This window comes from Spinacia oleracea, chromosome 6 (genome assembly GCF_020520425.1).
Source record: "Spinacia oleracea cultivar Varoflay chromosome 6, BTI_SOV_V1, whole genome shotgun sequence".
Lineage (NCBI taxonomy): Eukaryota > Viridiplantae > Streptophyta > Magnoliopsida > Caryophyllales > Amaranthaceae > Spinacia > Spinacia oleracea.
The window spans coordinates 86,941,843-86,966,254 of record NC_079492.1 but is presented as its reverse complement, the minus strand read 5'-3'; the positions used below and the strand labels follow the sequence as shown (position 1 = coordinate 86,966,254).

The 24,412-nt window shown below is 35.7% G+C and overlaps 2 long non-coding RNA genes across 4 annotated transcripts; both read left to right on the top strand.

The window, feature by feature from the left end:
- The first annotated feature begins 9,806 nt into the window (after positions 1 to 9,806).
- Positions 9,807 to 15,272, top strand: LOC130462707 (uncharacterized). The gene is made up of 3 exons (XR_008923389.1): positions 9,807 to 10,461; positions 12,124 to 12,274; positions 15,079 to 15,272. It is a non-coding gene; the product is annotated as an uncharacterized lncRNA (long non-coding RNA).
- Positions 15,273 to 19,473: 4,201 nt separating this feature from the next.
- LOC130464180 (uncharacterized) lies at positions 19,474 to 22,811 on the top strand. 3 transcript variants are annotated; one of them, XR_008924520.1, is made up of 5 exons: positions 19,474 to 19,652; positions 21,145 to 21,247; positions 22,260 to 22,335; positions 22,439 to 22,508; positions 22,746 to 22,808. It is a non-coding gene; the product is annotated as an uncharacterized lncRNA (long non-coding RNA). The 3 variants fall into 3 exon arrangements; XR_008924519.1 differs by lacking the exon at positions 22,439 to 22,508 and having other exon boundaries at positions 22,746 to 22,811; XR_008924518.1 differs by having other exon boundaries at positions 22,260 to 22,508; positions 22,746 to 22,811.
- Positions 22,812 to 24,412: the final 1,601 nt, after the last annotated feature.

Sequence of the window (24,412 nt, the reverse complement as noted above, 5' to 3'; positions counted from 1 at the left end):
ATTTTGGCATGGCACCTTTTAACTTAATTTTTAAGTTTGGAACTTAAGGCTCTTACTATGTTGGTTAGATTTTAAGTGCACTAAAATCCTTAATCATGCAACATAATCAAGCCACAATCTCATGCATAATTAAGACATATTTAAAGCAATAAATAACTTAAAGCATGCATAAGATAAATGTGATCTAGTATGGCCCGACTTCATCTTGAAGCTTCGACTTCAAAGTCCGTCATGAAAATGGATTGAAAACTCCGTCTTGAATTTCACCGTGGGAGGCGCCATTTTCTTCAAATAAGATAAGCTATAATTAAACTAATTACAACTATTTGATGGTACGCAGACCATATTTAAATTGAAAAACAAATTTGGTGCATTAGACCAATTACATTCAAATTAATGGTACGCAGACCATATTTTCTATCCTATTTGGGCCATACTAGTCACTCCATAACCTGTAAAACAGTACATATACAATATATACCATTCACCCATTCATTATCATGAATGGCCCACATAGCTGGTTAGTAAAACACGTTATGCATCACATAAATATTTGCAGCAATTAATTAAGGCACCAATAATCTACCAATTATTCAGTCCTTATTAATTCTAATCAAGTTGTTTAACCTTAAAGGATTTGTAGACCTAATCAAGAGTTTATGAATAAAAATGCTCCCACTTAAACCAATAAATTCATATGCTTTACTAATTTTAAACATAAAAATGTATTTCTAGTCTAACCGGAAACATACAAATTTAATTAAAATTTAAAGCTCATATAAATTTATAATCGAATCCATTAATTTAATTTATTTCAGTTGATTTAAACGAATTTAAATTAATTCAAGATTTAATTTTAGTAAAACAATTAGTATAAATAAAATTTATAATAATTATAATATTCAAAATTAAAATCCAAGAAAACAATTTAAATTACGAATTAATTAAAAACGTTTCCGAACTGAAAATTAAAAATTAAATTCAAAGCGCATCAATCGGGTCAAGACTAGGCCATGGGATTGCGCCCATGCCCCGTCGAGTCTACGAGGCAGTATCGTCCCCCACGAGTGATCGCACAGCAAGGCACGAGCAGCTGCCACGCGCAAACGCAGCAAGCTGAGCCACGCTTGCGCGCAGCATCGCTCGCTGCTTCGTAGCGCAGCAGTTGCTTGGCGAGGCTGGGCAAGGCAGCGCTCGTGCTGCGAGGCACCCCTCGCTGCCCGCGCGCGTCTGCCTTTACTCGCTTGCCTTGCTTCTACGCCCATCCGCCCATGCATCATCGCAGCACTCGACGCAAGGCAGGGCTGCTGCCTTGTGCTCGCGTGCTACTCGCCTTGCTCGCTGCATTCGTACCGCATGGGCGACGAGCTCCCTTGCTCGTCGTCGCATGCCCGCACTATACAATACCCCTTAAGGGTAACACGTAGCGTCCATTGCTTTGTGCGTGCAAGTTTTATTAGCGAATTGCATAAAAATTAAAACTTTTATTTCCAAAATTAATGACAAATTAATAAATCATATTAATTTCATGATTTTAGGGCGAAAAATCGAAAATTTATTAATCAATTAATTTCCGATTAACATGGATTCAAATCTAGGTCATAAAAATTTAAAATTTAACAAAAATTAACAATTTTTATGGTGGTTTTTAATCATTGGTACCTAATTAAATTATTAATTAATTATGATAATCAAATTAATTCTAAATTATTCGAATTTCAACAAATTAATCATAATTACAAATTAGGTTGTATAATTAACAAGGCTAGGCATTCAAACTTGTTAAACATATACTGTAGGTCAATAAAAAATTCAAGATTTATCAACAAGAATCGCAAATACTTAATTTAACATCTTAAATTTACAAACTTTTGCGTTCGAAAAACTAAAACCTCCTAAAAGTCATAGTTAGGCTTCGAATTTGGGAATTCTGGGTTCGGCCGAAAAATTTTTTGTTTGTCAAAAATTTAGAATGCCTTTTACATGCGGAATTGACACAAAAATCACTCGATTTGAATGAGTAACGAAAAAACTGCCGAAAAACTGCGTACATATAATTAAATAAACGCAATTTGCAATTAATTAACAATTACGAAAATTAATCACCCCTTTTAATTCCTTGCAAATTTTTAATATTTAACCATGTTTATGCAATTTAGATTATGAAAATAATAAGAGGCTCGTGATACCACTGTTAGGTTATGATTCATATGACAAAACATAAATCATGCGGAAAAACCATAAATCCAGGAAAACATATTATTTACACATAATCATTTAGCATAGTTTAGATGCATACACTTTGTTGCGTGCCCTCCCTAGCTGCGCCCGAACCGAACAAGAACAAGTCTTTAGGACTCCAAGTGTCGTCCCTCCGTAGATAGTCCACAGCACGTCAGGATCCGCCTTAAGCATGACCAACTAGAATCGCCCTTAAGGTTGCTTAGGAATTTCGGCTATATCATCGTTTCCGGAGTATTCATTTCTTACTCATGACAATCTCAGCTCCCACTGAAACCAAGATCCGTCGATTCCCAATATCCATAGATGGAGTATTTAATGCCATTAAATACTTGATCCGTTTACGTACTATTTGTGTGACCCTACGGGTTCAGTCAAGAGTAAGCTGTGGATTAATATAACTAATTCCACTTGAACTGAAGCGGCCTCTAGCTAGGCATTCAGCTCACTTGATGTCACTGAATTATTAACTTGTTAATTAATACTGAACCGCATTTATTAGACTTAATATTATATGCATACTTGGACCAAGGGCACTATTTCCTTCACTTCAGGCATCGCCTCTTCTAGGACATACTCCTTTTCTTCCTGCATAAGAACTATTTGCAAGTTCCTTTGCCAGTCAAGGAAGTTTTTCCAGCTCAACTTCTCCTTTTCGAGAATTGATCGAATATTGAATGAATTGTTATTTGCCATAATTAAAACTACAATTGAAAAGAATAAACAAATAAGTAACCATTCACGGTTTCTCTTAATAAACTTAAATTCTAGCATACATGCATAATTCAATGTTTATTAAGCATTTTATTCAAGTTATGTGTTCCGGCAGGTGTGAATAAAATGTTTCCAAGACCCTAAAATCCATTGAAGAATTAAGCACATTATGTATTTAGACTCAATTCTAAAATCTTTTAGGTAAGCAAAAGCCTTTTGCTAATACTCTAGAAACTACTCTTGGTTGATAGGTACGTCTAAGAACTTATTAGGGAAACCTATCGATTTTGCCACGACATAAAAGGACTCCTTAGTTATATTGTTGAGTTTTACCAAAACTAACATGTACTCACAATTATTTGTGTACCTTACCCCTTTAGGACCATAAGTAACACCTCGCTGAGCGAAAACTATTACTCCCTCCATTCCTAAATGATCTTCCTATTTGGTGTTTGGGGTGAAAAATAAGAAAATGGAATCTTGTAATGATTGAGTGTAAGAGTAATGATTGGGTGTAAGAGAAAATGATAAATAAATGAAGAAAAGTAATAAAGAAATGAAAGAGAGAGAAAATATTTTTATTAAAGTAATAAAAAATCATAAAAGTGGGGTTGGGTGGGTGAATGGGAAAATGTGAATGAATTAAATAAGGGATGGTGGGGAAATTTATGGTAAAAAGTGATGTCCAAAAATAGAAACAGGAAGATCAAATAGGAACGACATTTATAGAAACAGGAAGATCAAAAAGGAATGGAGGGAGTACTAGATTGATTTAAAGGATATCCAAGTAAGTGTTTATTTTGGCATGACACCTTTTAACTCAATTTTTAAGTTTGGAACTTAAGGCTCTTACTATGTTGGTTAGATTTTAAGTGAACTAAAATCCTTAATCATGCAACATAATCAAGCCACAATCTCATGCATAATTAAGACATATTTAAAGCAATAAATAACTTAAAGCATGCATAAGATAAATGTGATCTAGTATGGCCCGACTTCATCTTGAAGCTTTAACTTCAAAATCCGTCTCGAAAATGGTAACTTCGTCTTGAATTTCACCGTGGGAGACGCCATTTTCTTCAAATAAGATAAGCTATAATTAAACTAATTACAACTATTTGATGCTACGCAGACCATATTTAAATTGAAAAATAAATTTGGGCATTAGACCAATTACATTCAAATTAATGGTACGCAGACCATATTTTCTATCCTATTTGGGCCATACTAGTCACTCCATAACCTGCAAAACAGTACATATACAATATATACCATTCACCCATTCATTATCATGAATGGCCCACATAGCTGGTTAGTAAAACACGTTATGCATCACATAAATATTTGCAGCAATTAATTAAGGGCACCAATAATCTACCAATTATTCAGTCCTTATTAATTCTAATCAAGTTGTTTAACCTTAAAGGATTTGTAGACCTAATCAAGAGTTTATGACTAAAAATGCTCCCACTTAAACCAAGAAATTCATATGCTTTACTAATTTTAAACATAAAAATGTATTTCTTGTCTAACCGGAAACATATAAATTTAATTAAAATTTAAAGCTCATATAAATTTATAATCGAATTCATTAATTTAATTTATTTCAGTTGAATTAAACGAATTTAAATTAATTCAAGATTTAATTTTAGTAAAATAATTAGTATAAATAAAATTTATAATAATTATTATATTCAAAATTAAATTCCAAGAAAACAATTTAAATTACGAATTTTGAAATTAACTAAAATCGTTTTCGAACTTAAAATTAAAAAATTAAATTCAAAACGCATCAATCGGGTCAAGACGAGGCCATGGGCCTGCGCCCATGCCCCGTCGAGTCCTCGAGGCAGCATCGCCCGTCACGAGTGATCACACAGCAAGGCACGAGCAGCTGCCACGCGCAAACGCAGCAAGCCGAGCCACGCTTGCGCGCAGCATCGCTCGCTGCTTCGTAGCGCAGCAGTTGCTTGGCGAGGCTGGGCGAGGCAGCGCTCGTTGCTGCGAGGCACCCCTCGCTGCCCGCGCGCGGGCTTTCCATTCTCGCTCGCCTTGCTTCTTCGCCCATCCGCCCATGCATCATCGCAGCACTCGACGCAAGGCAGGGCTGCTGCCTTGTGCTCGCGTGCTACTCGCCTTGCTCGCTGCATTCATACCACATGGGCGACGAGCTCCCTTGCTCGTCGTCGCATGCCCGCACTATACAACACCCCTTAAGGATAACACGTAGCGTCCATTGCTTTGTGCGTGCAAGTTTTATGAGCGAATTGGATAAAAATTAAAACTTTTATTTCCAAAATTAATGACAAATTAATAAATCATATTAATTTCATAATTATAGGGCGAAAAATGAAAATTTATTAATCAATAAATTTCCGATTAACATGGATTCAAATCTAGGTCATAAAAATTTTAAAATTTAACACAAATTAACAATTTTTATGGTGGTTTTTAATCATTGGTACCTAATTAAATTATTAATTAATTATGAAAATCAAATTAATTCTAAATTATTCGAATTTCAACAAATTAATCATAATTACAAATTAGGTTGTATAATTAACAAGGCTAGGCATTCAAACTTCTTAAACATATACAGTAGGTCAATCAAAGATTCAAGATTTATCAACAAGAATCGCAAATATTTAATTTAACATTTTAAATTTACAAACTTTTGCGTTCGAAAAGCTAAAACCTCCGAAAAGTCATAGTTAAGCTTCGAATTTGGCAATTCTGGGTTCGGCCGAAATTTTTTTTTTGTAAAAATTTAGAATGCCTTTTACATGCAGAATTGACACAAAAATCACTCGATTTGGATGAGTAACGAAGAAACTGCCGGAAACCTGCTTACATATAATTAAATAAACGCAATTTGTAATTAATTAACAATTACGAAAATTAATCACCCCTTTAATTCTTTGCAAATTTGTAAAATTTAACCATATTTATGCAATTTAGATTATGAAAATAATAAGAGACTCGTGATACCACTGTTAGGTTATGATACATATGACAAAACATAAATCATGCGGAAAAACCATAAAGCCAGGAAACATATTATTCACACATAATCATTTAGCATAATTCAGATGCATACACTTTGTTGCGTGCCCTCCCTAGCTGCGCCCGAACCGAACAAGAACAAGTCTTTAGGACTCCAAGTGTCGTCCCTCCGTAGATAGTCCACAGCACGTCCGGATCCGCCTTAAGCTTGACCAACTAGAATCGCCCTTAAGGTAGTATAGATTTCGGCTAAATAGGGGCAAGAGAGTGGCTGATTTTTCTTGAAAATCTTACCTTTGAATACTTCAATTGTGTCTATAAATTATGACCCTAGGCACCTATTTATAGAGGTATGGAAAAGGAATTATAATCCTACTAGGATTTGGATTTATAAATTAGAATCCTATTTGAACTCTAAATAATAAATTTAATCTATTAGGATTAGGATTTAATCAATACACGAATTCCGATAGGATTAGGATTCGTTACGAACATGAGCATCGTATGGCCACGAGTATCGCACCACCCGCGCAGGCCTTGCGGCCCACACGAGCAGTCGCTGCTCGCAGCCCAACAGCACGCTCAGCGTGCGCACGCAAAAGGCTTTGCTGGGCCTGACCTTGCGCTGGGCCTGGCGAGGCTGTGGCAGCTTCATGTTGGGCACTCGGCTTGCTGGGCGCGGGCCTGGCTTTGTGCTGGGCCTTCGTCTAGCAAGCCTCGTCCGATGCTAATTTGTACGATGCGCTTCCGATTAAATTCCCAGTTCCGGAATTCATTTCCGATACGAACAGTATTTAATATTTCCGATTCCGGAATTAATTTCCGTTTCGAACAAATATTTAATATTTCCGTTTCCGGAATTATTTTCTGATTTCGATAATATTTCCGATTCTGACAATATTTCCGTTTCCGGCAATATTTCCGATTCCGGTAATATTTCCATTTCCAATAATATTTTCCGATACGTACCATGTTTCCGTTTCAGGCAACATCTACGACTTGGATAATATTTATATTTCCGATACAATCCATATTTCCGTTTCCGGCAATATCATCGTTTCCGGAGTGTTCATTTCTTGCTTGTGACGATCTCAGCTCCCACTGAAACCAAGGTCCGTCGATTCCGAATATCCATAGATGGAGTGTTTAATGCCATTAAATACTTGATCCGTTTACGTACTATTTGTGTGACCCTACGGGTTCAGTCAAGAGTAAGCTGTGGATTAATATCATTAATTCCACTTGAACTGAAGCGGCCTCTAGCTAGGCATTCAGCTCACTTGATCTCACTGAATTATTAACTTGTTAATTAATACTGAACCGCATTTATTAGACTTAATATTATATGCATACTTGGACCAAGGGAACTATTTCCTTCATGAAGATGGTATGCTTGCTATTGGATTAGGTCTAGGTGACATAGATGATGATGAGTATGAGATAGTGATGACGATGATGATGAGTATGAAATGGAAGAAAATGAGAAATTGAATGATGATGGTGAAGTTGTTGAGGTTGAAAATCCGAATCCAGTGGTTCATGAAACTACTATTGAGTTGTCTAGTGGCTTTGAAATAGAACCGAAAGCTAATAATGAGGTTAATAGAGTGTCACAACAAGATGATGAGGTTATAGATAAATATTCTGATCGGGAAGACAACATGGATGATCCTAATGATAAAGAATTTACTCCAGAACAATACAAAGAAAGAGATGATCGTCGTGATGACATTAGTCTTTAAAGAACTGTAATCCTTAGTTATTTATTTTGTTGATTAATAAAGTAGCAAAGCTACTATTTATGGTTATTAGCTCAATTATGGTTTGGAGAAATAAAAGCAATGTTATTGATGGATGTAAGGCCTTTTCATTGAAGTATTAATAAAAGCATCAAATTCCTTTTGTTATCTCTTGAGTTCAAATCTCGATTAAAAGTTTCGTGGGTATCGCAAAGGGATTATGTGTTTTATTTCTCGAATTAATTATTAACTAAGTGCATCGTGGTTAGTTTCCACTTAGCTATGTGGTTCGAACAAGTCAAGGGGGTGGCTAGTAGGTGGCTCCACTTTCCCCATCATGTTCGAAATTTTATGCATTGTTGCAAAGTAATTTGATTGGTTTGTTGGTCTGTAACCTTAGTGTTGTCCATGTCAAACCCAATCATTAAAGTGAGTCTTGGATAAGCAAGGAATAGCCAATGTTGTTAGGCAACTAGCCGCAATACTTCAGAACCTAGCAGAGACTAGGCAAAATTCAATTAATGACCCTGCTAGGGAAATGTTCAAGATGGTAGTCCAGAGTAATATTCCACTGTACCAAGGGGAGTTTGACCCAAGTGTACTGGAGAACTGGCTTAGAAAGTTTGATAAATTGATGGTTGTTGTAAACTGTCCAGAGAACCTTAGGGTTAATAATGTTGTGTATTACCTTATGGGAGAAACTGATTTGTGGTGGCAAAGGTGTGAGAACGCTTTGAGAGCTACACCTGGATTTGGATGGGAATCATTCAAAGATGCCTTAAGTACCAAATGTTACTAACCGTACTTGAAAAAGCAGAAAGCCCAAGAATACATTGAGCTAAGGATGGATGGGATGGTTGTGACGGAATACTATTTTAAGTGATAGAATTGTCTAGATTTGCACCTGAAGTGATGGCAACGGAGGAGCTTAGGGCTCAAAGGTTTGAAAATGGATTGTCAAATGGATTCATAGTTGTTACTATCTGGAGAGACCTCTAATTCTCTAGATACCCTATATATATGGAAAGGCTGCTCATCTGTATGGACTACAAGTGAGGAGGAACAAGATTGAAAGTGAAACTGGCAAAAAGAGAAAGGATGTTAGGAACCAGAGTTATTGAGGTAGCCATAATTATACCAACTTGTAGTATAGTAAGTACCAAAGATTCATAAGAATGTGCTTTGACCATAGCCAAAACCGTTTTCCTGCCTAACCTTATTTAGATTAAATTAGGAGAATCGGAGGTGATTTTAGTGATGAATTGGTTGGCCATGTTCAAAGACAAAATTGACTGCGAAAAGCAGAAGGTTGATTTGAGATCTAGCTTAAGTACAGTAGTACCTATCGTCATTTTGGTAAGCCTAGAAACATACACTAGTAGAAAAAACCCCTGTTGCAGGCCCCTTATTGCAGCGTACATGTATGAATACGCTTCAACAACTAGTAGGTCAACGCGGGTCAAACCCTTTAAAGAGTTGTTGCAGCGTACAAATTAATTGCCCCCTTCAAAAGAGTTTTTTGCAGCGTACATAATAAAAGCCCCCTGCAATAGCCCTTTTATTTTGCAGCGTACATGGTAAAAGCCCCCTGCAACAACATATTATAATTCTTTTTCGCTGCAACTCAATTAATTCATACCAAACATTTCTATCTCAAACCTCAAACCTCAAGACCAATGGATGATCCTCACCTACGCAGTTGCAGCAGAGGCCGCCATTTTTCTTCTGATCTCACTTCCTTCACCAAAGGTTCTCAAAACTCGTCTGGTTTCGTTAATATCTCTTATCCTTCAGCCGTTAATGTTCATCGTCCCTTTCGCCGCTTTTCAGCTTCTCGGTATCACCTCTTTCTCTCTCCTCTTCCCCATTTCCTTTCTCGTTTGCGATGTCGAATTCAGTTTTCTATTTTGATTTTTAGATATTTACTGGAAGTATGAGCACCGATTGACGTGTACTTCTGAGATTGGTACTTCCACCGAGAGAGATCGCTATGAGAAATCGGTAACTGTTGTTTTGTTGTTGATTATTTAGGGTTTACGTGCCTTAATTTTGTGCAATTTAATTTCTAATTTTGTTGGATTTATTATCATGATTATTTACTGTCGGGAGATTAATTGCTCCTACCATCCATCATCCAATGTTTAGGAATTAGGATTAATGGGGTGGTTTAATTTCCATAGTTTACATTTTGATATTGTTGTTAATCAGTTAATGTGAAGGGCTTGGGGTTGATTCCCCGGTAGTTGTAAATTTGTAATGATGGATTGAAGGTTTTGTCGGGGCGGTGATGATACTGCATTGTTGAAAGACTCAAAATAGAGTGGAAAGGCTGAGCCTAGGGGTATTATTAGGGTCTTAACGATATGTTTAGCACTCCATTTGTTAGGTGCATTGTTAGAGTCAATTTATGTCTCACTCCATTTGTTAGTTGCACTCTACAGAAAACTGAAGACGCTCTGGAATTGGATTGTCCACTCTGATCAGAAAAAATGGACCGTCATACTGCTGTTTGTTATGCAATTCTCACTCTGGCAATGGCTACTTCTTCTACAATTCAGCTTTAATTCTTCTCTAAAACCCTTTAGTTCTTCTCGAAACCCCCGAAATTGCCGAAAACTCGTTTTGTTAATTTTTGAACTTAAACCCTTTCTTTGAATTTTATTTAACTACAGATTGGCGCTCGAGATGAATTCAGGAAGACCCAAATAATCACAACGAATTCTCCGTTCTCTATTGCATTTGAAACCCTCCAGAAGCAGATTGAGTACTTTCTTTCATCTATTTCTTCCTAATTTTGTGTTGATATTTTACTGTTACTTATGCCCAACTGTGTAGACTTAAGTTAGTGTAGTCATTGAAGAAATTGTTAAAGATGAACCAGAAATGAGGGTAATTGATTGGTAACGATGAACCAGAACTTTGGTAGGTTTTTGAAGTGTTGTCAACCTCTTGGAATAGAGTTGGTCCCCTTTGGTAGTTTTTTGTGTTTTCTTGAAATGTATTTGTATCTTAAATTTACTCGTAATATCCCTTCCTCAACTTCTCACCACTTGTCGTCATGTTGTTAGTTTATGGAGTATGGCTGATCAGCATACACAAATGACGCAGTATTCATATCCTGTCATAATACCAAAAACTGGATAACTTGTCCTTTTATTTCTCTTTGATAGGTTAGTTGATTATTCTCAATGGGGGCTTTTATTTTTATATTGATTTTCTTTTGATTAAGACATGTAGTTGGTCACATTTTCTCCATCAGAGATAGTTTCTCAGTGTCTTTTACCTCTCTAAATAACTTATCACCCTCCAAGTTAGGAATATCCAGCTCGATATTGATGATGTGTTCTTTATGGATGATCTGAACGAGATATAGCGTGTGTATCTAAGTATGTGTGGGGAGCAGGGGTGAGTTCAGATGACTCTGTTCTGGCAGAGGAGAATTGACTTTGTCATGTAAAAGTATCACTTAATGACACAAATCACAATGTTCATAAGCATTACTCTGAGAATCACCTGATGGATATTTATACTCTTTATATGTTTCAAGAAACTTAGTTTTGAAGAGGAAAATGAATTTCAGGGAAAATGAGCAACTCAATTTTGGTAAGGTACTTACTGCTACTAAAAGAATACAATCATCTACTGTCTATTTCTTGCCTTATTCAATATGTGGAAAATAATACACCTTCAAATTTTTCTAACACGAGTTCTAAAACCTTTGCTTTCGACAATTTTTTCCTTCAATTTCTTATTAGATTAATTAATTGATAGCTTTAATCTAAAAGCTGAATACCCAGTCACCTTTTATCTGTCAGCTGTCAGATACAACAGCTGAGTTTGTTTACACATCCATCTTTCAAAACACTGTAATGTAGTCAGTCTCTTGCAAGAGGTCCAGAACATTTTGCTATTCTCTTTGGTAGTTTTGGTACTATCTTCAGTACTTCTAGAAAAAGGGCTGCAAACCACTCAGATCATCTTTTCTTTACCTTTAACGGATACTAAATATTCTGAGACTCAAATTTTTAATACTTCGTATGTAATTTTTAATACTACAAAGCTTAAAAGTTATGAATTTGTTTTTTGTTTTTTGTTTTGTTTAATCAACTTTTCTTTTCCAATGTGCAACAGTGCAAGGATGTTGAGATCAAGCTATCCTTGTTCAAGTATGCTCACAGTTGTAAAAGAACTGATTAAAAAAGTCCACGTGAATTTTTCTTATAAGCATGCTCACAGTCTGCTAGTCATTACTTTTTTTTCTGAAGCCATGCTAGTCATTACATGAATATGGAGAAGAATAAGCATCACCTGATTTTTTAGTTCAGGGATTTTTGTATAGAAGGGTAATAATAGGGTATAAATTGAAATGCATTCTGATTGATACTTGAATTTTGTTTGAAATTTCCTCTTCCAACTTTTATTGCAGCTGCTTTCATGTAGATAATCCGGCCGTAGTCTGTGGTGCTTTTTGTGCTATATTCGGTGTTGTTGCCCTTGATTCTGGGAAGTCCGATGCTGCTGCAAAAGTGTTCTTGAATGTTCATGCTCGCACTGGTGAATTAGCTGCTGATTTTTAGGTAAGCCTCAGAATCATAATGGTTGCATCCTACTATGAACTCATGTTATGTGAATCATTTCTGTATATTGTATGGTGTATTAGCTTTATGTATGCCGTAGAAGTAGTATGACCAGGAACTCCATTCTGAATTTGTATTACTCTGAATCTTTTGTGAGGCTAACAGAGTCTATCCACTGGAGTTTCTCTGTGGGATCTTTCTGAATTTGGTTCAAACACTTGAAATTTGATTCTTTATTTCGACAACTAAACTAAACTGATTATCAAATTGAGTCTGCAAGTCAACCTAGGTGTTCATTTAGGGACATTCAAGTTAGAAATTTGTGATGAGGCGGGCTTGGTGCTGTTAGGTGTTCACGAATTGATGCAGCAAAGTTGTGTGGTGGTCAAGACTAGTTTAATTAGATAAGTGAAATTATGTACTTTTTCTTGGGAGAAGTTGCTTTTTATTTTTTTGTAGGGTAGTTGATTTCTGCGTGTATTATATGTGATCAGCATTTATGTACTTTTTCTTTTTAATTTGAAAGTGGAAGTAATCTCTGGAGTATTAATCTTTTATCAACTTTTAATTTCTTGGTTGGATAGTTGATTACTGCGTGTATCATGCATTTGCATTAGCAGTCAACATTAGCTTGTCAACTTGGTTATGTAATGTGTGATCATCTTTTGAAATTTGAATTCACATGATTTCTTCTCCCCTTTCAACTGCCTAGATTTACAAATTGATTGTTCTTTTTCTTTTTCCCTTTTTGTTTGTTTTGTGACGCGGCTTCGATATATGTTGTCAATTACGTAGTAACTGGTTGAGATCTATTTCCTCATAGTGGGTTGTCACTCGTTACACCAATACAATTATGCTATGAAGTAACGTGTATTTTTTTTTTCAATTTTATCAGAGGTTTCCTAAGAGACAATTAATGTGAATTGTATATGTCTTGAATTTTTATTACGTTAGCGTGAAGAGTCACTAAGCAGCTCATATTTGACCAAAGTTACCATCATGTTTAATAGGCATAATTTTAACTTTGTAAGACTCGTTACAATCTATTTATGCACCTTTAAGGCTCAGCTCATTGGGTTGTTGTAGGTCATATTTAGGCTAAAATGACATTTTCGCTCCCAACTTTGAACTTAAGAACCTAAGGACTCATTTTAAACTTATTATATGATTAATATGTTTAGTTTTAAGTTTCCAAGACTCATTCCAATCTATGAACGCACATTTAAGGCTCATTGGGTCGTTATAGGTCGTATTTAGGCTAAAATGACATATTCGTTCCCAACTTTGAGCTAAAGAACCTAAGGACTCGTTTTATACTTATTACACGTTTAATATGTATAGTTTTAACTTTCTACGACTCATTCTAATCTATTTATGCACATTTAAGGCTCATTCGGTCGTTATAGGTTATATTTAACCTAAAATGATATTTGCGCTCCCAACATTGAACTTAAGAACCTAAGGACTCATTTTATACTTATTACATGTTTAATATGCATAGTTTTAACTTTCTAAGACTAATTCCAATCTATTCATGCACATTTAAGACTCATTGGGTCGTTTATAGGCCATATGTAGGCCAAAATGACATATTCGTTGCCAACTTTGAACTAAAGAGCCTAATGACTCATTTCAAACTTATTACATGATTAGTGTGCTTAGTTTTAAGTTTCCAATACTAATTTCAATCTATTTACGCACATTTAAGGCTCATTGGATCGTTACAGGTCATATTTAGGCTAAAATGACATTTTCGCTCCCAACTTTGAACTAAAGAACCTAGGGAATCATTTTAAACCTTTTACATGATTAATATGCTTATTTTTAAGTTTCCAAGACGCATTCCAATCTATGAATGCACATTTAAGGCTCATTGGGTCGTTATAGGTCATATTTAGGCTAAAATGACATTTTCGTTCCCAACTTTGAGCTAAAGAACCTAAGGACTCGTTTTATACTTATTACACGTTTAATATGTATAGTTCTAACTTTCTACGACTCATTCTAATCTATTTATGCACATTTAATGCTCATTGGGTCGTTATAGGCCATATTTAGGCTAAAATGACATTTTCGCTCCTAACTTTGGACTAAAGAACCTAAGGACTAATTTTAAATCTTTTATATGATTAATATGCATAGTTTTAACTTTCTAAGACTCATTCCAATCTATTTATGCACATTTAATTTGGTCGTTATAGGTCATATTTAAGCTAAAATGACATTTTCGTTTCTAACTTTGAACTAAAAAGCCTAAGGACTCATTTCAAATTTATTACATGATTAATATGCTTTGTTTTAAGTTTCCAAGAGTCATTCCAATCTATTTATGCACATTTAAGGCTTATTCGGTTGTTATAGGCTATATTTAGGCTAAAATGACATTTTCGCTCCCAACTTTGAACTAAATAGCCTAAGGAGTAATTTTAAACCTTTTACATGATTAATATGCGTAGTTTTAACTTTCTAAAACTCATTCCAATCTACTTATTCACATTTAAGGATCATCGGGTCGTTATAGGTCATATTAAGGCTAAAATGAAGCATTTTCGCTCCCAACTTTGAAATAAAGAACCTAAGGACTTATTTTATACTTATTACATGTTTAATATGCATAGTTTTAACTTTCTAAAACTCATTCCAATCTATATATGCACATTTAAGGCTCATTGGGTCGTTATAGGTTATATTTAGGCTAAAATGACATTGATACATATTGTAAATGTTTTTTTTGTTAACTATTTTTTCTTTAAAGTTTTTTTTCTTTATTGATCCTAATAGTGTAATATTGATTAACTTTGTAGGTACTTATCATTTGAAAAGTCTCGGATTGGGTTCCTTTGTCAGCAAGTATTTATTATTGGCCTGAGCGCTTGATCGAGGCTGTTTAGTTGTTATAGAACAATTTTTATATTAAAATGTATGCGTACGTTGAAATTGGAACATATATTTAAATGTAGTACGTGCACTTTGGTTTTGGGATATATATATATATATATATATATATATATATATATATATATATATATATACAAAATATCAGTTATTGTTTTTATATTTGTTCTACAGGTTGCGATATTCTATTATTGTTGTTGACAGGTTCCTATATTTGGTGTAAGACACTTTAGGTATGAATAAATAAAACTAAAATTTTCCCGCAAAAATGACGACTTTGTTGCAGGGGGCATATACTTGTTCGCTGCAACAAGTATGCTAAAATGAAGACTTATTGCAGCGTACAAATTGTTGTTCGCTGCAATAGGGTAGGTCTGTTGCAGCGTACATCAATTTGTACGCTGCAACAGGTCTTGATTTTTTCCTAAATTTAGACACTTGTTGCAGCGTACGTCTAAAAGCCCGCTGCAACAAATCACTTTTTGCAGCGAACAGTGTACGCTGCAACAAGTTCAGACTTGTTGCAGGCCCCCCAGTTGCAGCATACGATGTACGCTGCAACAAGGGTCTAAAAGCCCGCTGCAACAAGGGTTTTTTCTACTACTGATATGAATTATCACGGAAATTGAACTCGTGAAGCTAGTCAGTAAAGGGAACCCACTATTCTTATGCAACGTGAGAGACCTCGATAAGGAAGTTAAGGATAAACCTGAGAACATTACAGTTACGAATGAATTTCTAGATGTGCTTCCAGAAGAGAACCTGGGAATACCTCCTAATCGACCTATTGATTTTACTATTGACTTAGAACCTGAAAAATGCACCTATTTCGAAAGCTCCATATAGAATAACTCCAGAAGAAGTGAGTGAGTTGAAGGGTAAATTGAAAGATTTGTTGGAGAAAATTTATATTAGACCAAGTGCATCACAACGGGGAGTACCAATTGTGTTTATGAAAGAGAAGGATAAGAGTATGAGACATTGTATAGACTACAAGGAACCCAATGCGGTCATAATTAAGAGCAAAGTACCCTTTTACCTAGGATAGACACCTATTTTGACCAATTTAAAGAAGAAGGAATTTTCTTGAAGATCGAATTGTGATCAGGTTATCATCAATTGAGAATTGCGGATAACGATATACCAAAGACTGCATTTAGGACAAGATATAGTCATTTCGAGTTCACTGTTATGCCATTTGGGTTGGCCAATGCACCTACAATATTCATGGACTGGAAGAATCGTGTGCCCCATGCATTTATGGATAATATTTTAGTGTTTTGTAGATGATATCTTGGTGTATTCGAAGAGCAATAAAGAGCATGATGGACATTTTGGGTCTATGTTAAGTACACTTAGGGATAACCAATTCTATCCAAATTAGCAATGTGTGAATTTTGGATGGAGAATGTCACATTTTGGGGTATCTAGTGTCTAAAGAAGAAGTAGCAGAGAATCCTGCCAAGTTTAAAGTTAATAGTGAATGGCCTACACCAAAGAGTGTCACTGAAATTCGAAGTTTTCTTAGTTTAGCTGGATATTATAGACTCTTTGTGCAAGGCTTGTCTAGGATAGCCAAACCAATGAATACCTTGATGAATAAAGTAGCTAAGTTTGAGTGGAATGAGAATTGTGAGGAAGCATTCCAAGCCCTAAAGATGCGTTTGACAACCGCGTCAGTGTTAACTCTACCAGATGAAAATGATACCTATAGTGATGCATCAAAGAATGGTTTAGGGTGTGTATTGATGCAGAACGGGAAGGTTATTGTGTATGCATCAAGGAAATTAAAACCGTATAAAACTAAGTACCCTACCCATGATTTAGGGCTAGCTGCTATAGTGTTTTCATTGAAGATATGGAGACACTATCTGTATGGTGTGAAGTGTCGGATATTTACGGATCACAAGAGTTTAAAGTACATTTTCACACAGAAAGATCTGAATATGTGTGAGGGGGTCGAAAAAGCACGAGGCTAGTGCGTGACCTCGTCCCTCGTGGGTGTGACGATTCTTTTATATTCAATCAAGTGTAATTGGATTTCCTGTGAGTATACACCCAATTGACTAGTAATATAGGAGTCGCCATTCAGTTTTTAACAACAATGAGAAAAACTGACAAAACCCGGTTATCGTGACATAAAGGGAGTGCAATTATGTTTGACCACGATGGCCGTAGGTTCCCTTGTGATCCCTGGTGTGGGGATCTCTCAACATACACCCGCAAGGTAGAGATTGAGGGTTCGGGGGACTGTAACTACCGAGAGGAGTACTCGCTCGTCGATAACTCCAGAGGAAGGATATCCTTACTAGCTCAGCATAAATAATTGAAGGGACATGCGTTAACTATTAAACTAATCTGAGTTGATTTTAGCAATATGCAACATATAATACTAGATCGATCGTGATTATCTGATTTAAATAGTATTAAGGGACCTAGCATGATAATCCAATTTCCCAAAAATATTATATTTGTTAGGCGTGATAGGACAATCAGATTTAGTTAGTTTAACAGTTCATAAAAAGGGCGAGGAAAGCAATTAAATCATCGAGAAGGGGCACATTACGATGCACCCTTGAGAGGTGTGTCACGGTTCTCAGAAAACTAACCACTTTGACTTTGCTATTTCTCCTTTTTATTTAACGAATCTCAAATTATGGGACAGGATACGTTCTGTTCGATTTATGGATCGATTGCGACAGAACGCGTGAACAGTTTCGCAGCGTGAGGCTTAGGCGAAGGGTTGGAGTCAATACTCAAAATATAATTATGTTGTGTTCTTTTCACGTCGAATTTAGGGCTGTATTTATAGGGAAGAGTTCGTGGAAAGATAGAATTGCAGAGTTCTAATCCATAAAGAATTAGGAAAAAAACACGTACCAGGTATTTTCAGCGCCCAGCTCTGGGCATCAAAGATTTCGGCGCCCAGCTCTGGGCGTTGGGGAAATAGGATCCAGGCAATTTCAGCGCCCAGGGCTGGGCGTTGAAATTGCTGTTTGGGCCGTTTCTTTGTCAGATTCGGATTCCTAGAATCCGAAGTGTGTGAGACTTAATCGAGTCTTTTAGCGCGTATCAATTTTATGACGGAATGCGTCTGGGCCCGTTACGAACTCTAGGCTCGTTAGGATTTTAATTAATACGTAACTCTTATTTCCGAATCATATTAGGAATAGGATTCACGCAGTTTTCTATCTCATTTAGGATTTATGTTGCAGTGCAACACCTAATTCTGACAAGTTTCTATCTTTTATGACTTGCCACTTTTAGAAGCTACCTTTTACGGCAGTTACTATTTTTAGCAGGTTTCTATAAATAGCAGGTTTCGGGTGAAATGAAAAGGGGAATTGAGATTCGTTATTTTATAGGAGATGCGTTGTCAAGTGGAGATTTACGCTTTCATCATCGAACCTTCCCTTTCGGGAATGGGGACAAAATTAGGTGTCTACAATATGCGCCAACGAAGGTGGTTGGAATTAATTAAGGACTATGATATGGATATCCAGTACCATGAAGGAAAAGCCAACGTAGTTGCGGATGCCTTGAGTAGGAAATCAAGTCATAGTGTTAATGCGTTAGTAGTTGCTAACAAGCTGTGTAAGGACATGCAGCGTTTGAACCTTGAAATAGTGAGTGGTGAAAGCCTTGAGGGAATGATGAATGCCTTAACCATCCAGCCGTCAATATTTGATGTGATTAGGGAAAATCAAGCTGGTGATGTGAAGTTGGAGCGAATCAAGGTAAGGAGTTACAATTCCGAATCCATGATGATGGAAGTTTGAGGTACAAAGGCAGGTGGTGCGTGTTAGGTTATGATACATATGAAAAAACATAAATCATGCGGAAAAACCATAAAGCCAGGAAACATATTATTTACACATAATCATTTAGCATAATTTCACTACTACAAAAATGGGCAAAGAGACCCTTAGCAAAAGACCCGTTGATCGACATAACGGGTCTTTTTAATATGAGAGATCTAATATTATATATAACGGGTCTGTTATGAGTTAAAGGGCCCACTTAAAATTAGAGGGAAAAATAAAGAGACCCGTCATCTGAATTAATGGGTCTCTAATGTATAAAAAATGTCCTTTTTTTACGTGAAAAAAAAATGAAAAACACCAGAGACCCTTGATTTAACAAAATGGGTCTCTTATATATCATATGACCCACCTCCCATACAAATTAAAGTAAAATAATAATTAAAAAAAAAAGTAAAATGCGGAAAGACCCGTCGTTTAATCCAACGGGTCTCCACTTTCATTCATTTGCCCCCCAAACCTTCGCTAAACTGCTAAACCAAAATTCACCCTATTGTGTTTGCCTCTTTCTTCTTCCTTAGATTCAAGAGCTAGGTTTCAGGAAAGACAACCATTGGCGAACTCATGGACGAACTCACCACCACCGGCGAATTGCACTACCACCGGAGAACTACCGTACCATCGGCGACCTCACCATCGTTGCTAGCGAACTACAAATTTAGGTTTTTTTTTTCTCAACACTCTCTTCATTCTCTTCTTCTCTTTAATTTTATTTTTTGAATTTCTGAATACCTTGTGGGTTTATTCGATTTTCGATTTCAATTTGTAATTTCTGCTACAAGATTGGGGTTTTTTTCTTCTGAATTTTTCAACTTCAATTTCTCCTACGAAGTTGGGTTTTCCCCCCCTGAATTTGTGAAATTTCAATTCCTGAAATTTTGTGTTTAAATGTTCATGTAATTGCAATTGTGGGTTAGGATTTTTCCAGTTTCACGGGAAAATATGATTTCCACCTTGTCATGTTTACATACTTGTTCTACACGGGGACATTTTGATCAGCAATATGTTTCTGGGAAAATGCTTTTGTTGTACAGACGGCAGAATGCTTGTTCTGTTCCTCTTCTCCTTTTCCCAGTAAGATTAAAAAAAAGAGTCGAATGAGAAAGAGTATTGCAGTTGATAGACTGAATAAGTTCTTATGTTTTCTCCAAATTACATTATCTATTGTATTTTCCCTTTGAAAAACAATAATATGGCTTCAACATGTGTAAACCTAGATTAATTGTATGATTCTATTACGGTAAGAAAACATACTCCTCTTTTATCTTTTAGGAAAAAAAGCATAGAGCTCGGGGTTGAGAGTTTCAGCATAGAGCCCTGTCTTCCTTCTTTTCTTTTCTTTTTTTTACAACATTGACCTTTGTTGATTTTAATTTGTCTTCTTCGACCTGATCTGATAGTCTATTGTTGTGGCAGTGGCCAATAATATGTGTTCATTGTTGAGATGCAATTCCATGTCCATTTTGATCTAATTGGTTCAAATGTGTTGTATGATTTGAGTTTAGTTGTTTGCTACTGTGTTTTTCTGTTGAAATGTGCCAGGAAGAAATTTTGGCATTGCTAAGTTCAAACACTGTCATTCCCTTAAAAAAAAAAGTTCGAACACTGTCTTTGAAGTTCAGTTAAACCTTTTCTTGTGTCTATTTTTCAGCTGTTGTCAGATCAAAGTTTTGTTCTTTGGCATTCTGTTTATGTAATTTTGCAGTTTATGACTTTTTCCGATTGTAATCTATCATATGGACTCTGTACTGACAAGCATATACATGTGACACAGTGAGGCTATCTTCTTTTCTCATCCTTTCCCCTGGAGTTATCTTCTTTTTTGGCTCATTATGAAAATGAAAATATAACTTGAAATATGTATGATTGAGATGTGGGGACAAGTGTAGGTTAATACCATTGGATCTGTTTTAATTTCCTTGGTTGCTGCTTACTGTTATGAGTAGTCGATAGTAGATCTGCTATGTGTTTGTATTCTGGAAGTGTTTCCGTTGTTGCTGCATTATAGGCAGTCGATAATAACACTGCTACGTATTTGTGTTCCCATTGTTGCTTCTTACTAATATAGGCAGTTGATAGTCTCTCTGCTATGTGTTTGTTTTCCGTTTCCATGGTTGCTTGATATATAACTTATATTTTTCCTATCATACTCAGGTTACTTCAATAGAAAAGGCTGAATATGAGAAAATCTTAAAAGGCGCTGACAACAGAAGATAGTACCAATCTGTCTCGTTCGGCAAAAGGCTACAATCATAAGGTAGTTTCTTGTTGTTTGAGAAACTTGCAGATTGTTTCTTTTACTTATCTAAGAAGAATTGGCTGCCAATAAGGGTGATTAGCGTGTGATGTGTGGCTAGAGTAGTGCCTGCTTTAGATGGATGTAATGTAGATGAATGTGGTGATAGGCTTTTCGACGTTGAGTCGTTGACAAAGTATAAAATTCTTCCCTTCAGTGTGCATTTCACTGATCTATAAACCCCTCTTAGCTGAGTTAATTGGTGATATAATTCTATTTGTTATATGCATATGAAATTGAATTTAAATGAACAAGCCCAGGAGGTCCATTCCTGTGTTTCAAAACTTGTTAAAATATAAGATTTGCTATATATTTATGTTGTGAGTTGTGACGTTTAAGTGTAAGAAGATCCTAAAATGAAATTTAGCTTAAGAAAGAACATCTTTACCTGATGTTGTTGTTTGTTGATTTAGCTTGCTTAGGAGTTAATTGCATGAATAGGTTTTTGAGGACTAATGTGTCCAGTGGCAAAAAGCTTGGAGGAATCTGTGGAATAATGCAAGGCTTAGCTCTAGTAGTTAAATCGTATGATATTTAACTGTCTTATGTGCTTCGTGTTTCTTTTCCACATATAAGCTGCTTGTTGGATTCTCAGATCATATTTAAAATAGTATTGTTATCTTTATTCTTATGTTCTTGTTTGCGCTTTGCTGTAAATTTGAATCATTTGGAGATGAGTACTGCTTGGAGGCTTTCCTAGATTGAAAACAGAGCTTGCTCGATGTATTTCCCTATTATGTTTGAAATTCTTTTTCCTTTTCTATGTCAAATGTATTTTTCTCAAGGTTTTTGTTTTTCTTCCGGATGCTCAATACTTCATATGAAGTATATCGCAAGGATACCAACAGGGACTTGTTTAATTTATTCATTCACATATAACATGAAGCACTACATCATTATATTATGGCTATGAAGAAACTCTCTCAGGCTCAGATTTCATATTGAGTTTGTTTTGTTGTTAGGATCCTTTCAGTTTGCTGGTATTGCTAGTTTCTTGAATCCAATCATCCATTTTACCTATCAAGGTGTGATTTCTTTAACTAGCTTAGGTGAGCAAAATCTTCTGACCTTCGTTCTCCTCTTTCATTCTAATTTACTATAATTTTATTTCAAGAGCGTAGAATGGCTGACCGGTTTAGATTGCATGTTAAGGGAGGTGACAGTGGAAGTGGGAATGGAAGTTTGTGACGTAGTTGAACTGATCGGTATGGCAAGCCTGATGGTGGGTTTGACTCTAACTTGATTTCAGAATGATTAGTGATTTCACTTTTAATGGTGATCACCTTCTAATAGGAATCATAGTTTTACCGATAACACAATCTATATTCCACTTATTTTACAGGTGAAAAGGCGGTGATGTGATTAACATCGTATTCTATGTATCTGCTATTGCTGTATTTTAGGCCATGGAACAATTAATTCATTCATTATAGATGATATCCTTGTGGCTAATTTGCAGAATGGACGATGGGGTGGGCATGGTACTTCAAAGAATAAGATCGGCAGCCGTGGAGAAGACAAGGTTATAATATTTTAGCCCTTTAGTTATTGGTCATAGTTGTTTATTAGTATTTGTATGTTTGTGTTGTGGTTGATTGATTGCTCAAGTCTTGTTTCACAGGTTGTGCAAGTTCTTGTTTCTACTGCTATCTATTTTGTGGAGAGTGAAATCCCTTCAATAGTGGAGAAGTCATCTTCTGTGATTCACCCTTGGGATCTTCCAGGTATTTTTACTTCTGATCTCCTTGCATCTGATCAGCTATCCACTTTTAGTTTGTGGGAGCCGGATATGGATTAGGTTGAGGAAAAGTGTTTAAACCAACAACAATTTAGTGAGATCATCATGCATCATTAGATCTGATACAATGTAAGCTCCTGATAAGAGAAGGTTTTTTCTCACTTGTTTAAGTGAATTGCATCTGCAGCATGGTACACTTCACATACTTGATTCCTTTCCCTTCAGCTTCTTGTAAGACTGTCCATTCTTTGTGATGTGTGGCAAACACCATACCTCATCATCCAAAGACGTATTTTCTTTCTTTTGATAAGCTGAATGAGCAAATTAACTTACTCAGCAGCTACAAAGGATACAGAAGACAAGACGAGACACCAAATCCAAGTAAACACAAAGACAAGACACCAAATTTTGCTCCCTTCCAAACACATAAAGGTGAGATACACTTACACTCACCACGACGTTCTTTCACCTCGAAAGCTTCACTTATTCTCTCGCTTATTATTTTGTCGTCCAGTTTATGTGTTGGTTTTATCTGCTCACTGAATACTTTGTAGTCAAAACCCAAAGACTTGTCTATTTTGTTCTCATCTCATCCCTTTACAATCTTATATAGAGACCAATCTTAAGCTATATACTATAATCCAAGATTTCAGCATAACATATTTTCTTATCATAGGTTTATTTTAATACCCTATTGCAATTTTTTTGTGTTTTAAATAATGTACTTTGTATTCATATTATTTTTTAGTGTTTGATAAGTTTGAATTATAAAATTCTTCTATTCCACTTCCTCTCCTCACTTGCGCTATCTCTAGTGTTTCTTCTTCTTCTTCTTCTTCTTATATCAGTAGTCCGACTTCATTGCACTAAACTGTATTTTGTCAAATTTGACTAAGTTTGCGCTTGTAGCTAGCTTCTAATCACTTAATTAATGGTTTAACTCAATTTTCTATTAAACTGTGTTAGCTCAATGCGCAATATATGATTAAGATTATTATCAGACTGTAAAAATTATATATTTGATATAGTTCGGAGAATTTCTTTCTTTTCAAACAAATACTAACTATGCATTTGCTTAAATAATAGTACTAATTATTTTTACTTATTTACAGTTTTCTCAAGAAACTTATTCATCGGAAAATGTGGATGAGGTTAGAGACGTGTGGGTCGAGTATTTTCTCAAGCAAGATGAAGACGAAGACGAAGAAAACAAAGATGTTGGTATGGAAATAACTCCATGAGTTTCGATTCCAGTTATTGGTAAATTGGTGTGAATGATTAGATTTTAGAACCTTTTGTTTTACGTTTTTGGAAATTATGATGTCAAGCTTTTACGTTTATGGAAACTACAGTTAATGTAAAACTTTTGCGTTTTGAACATTATTTAT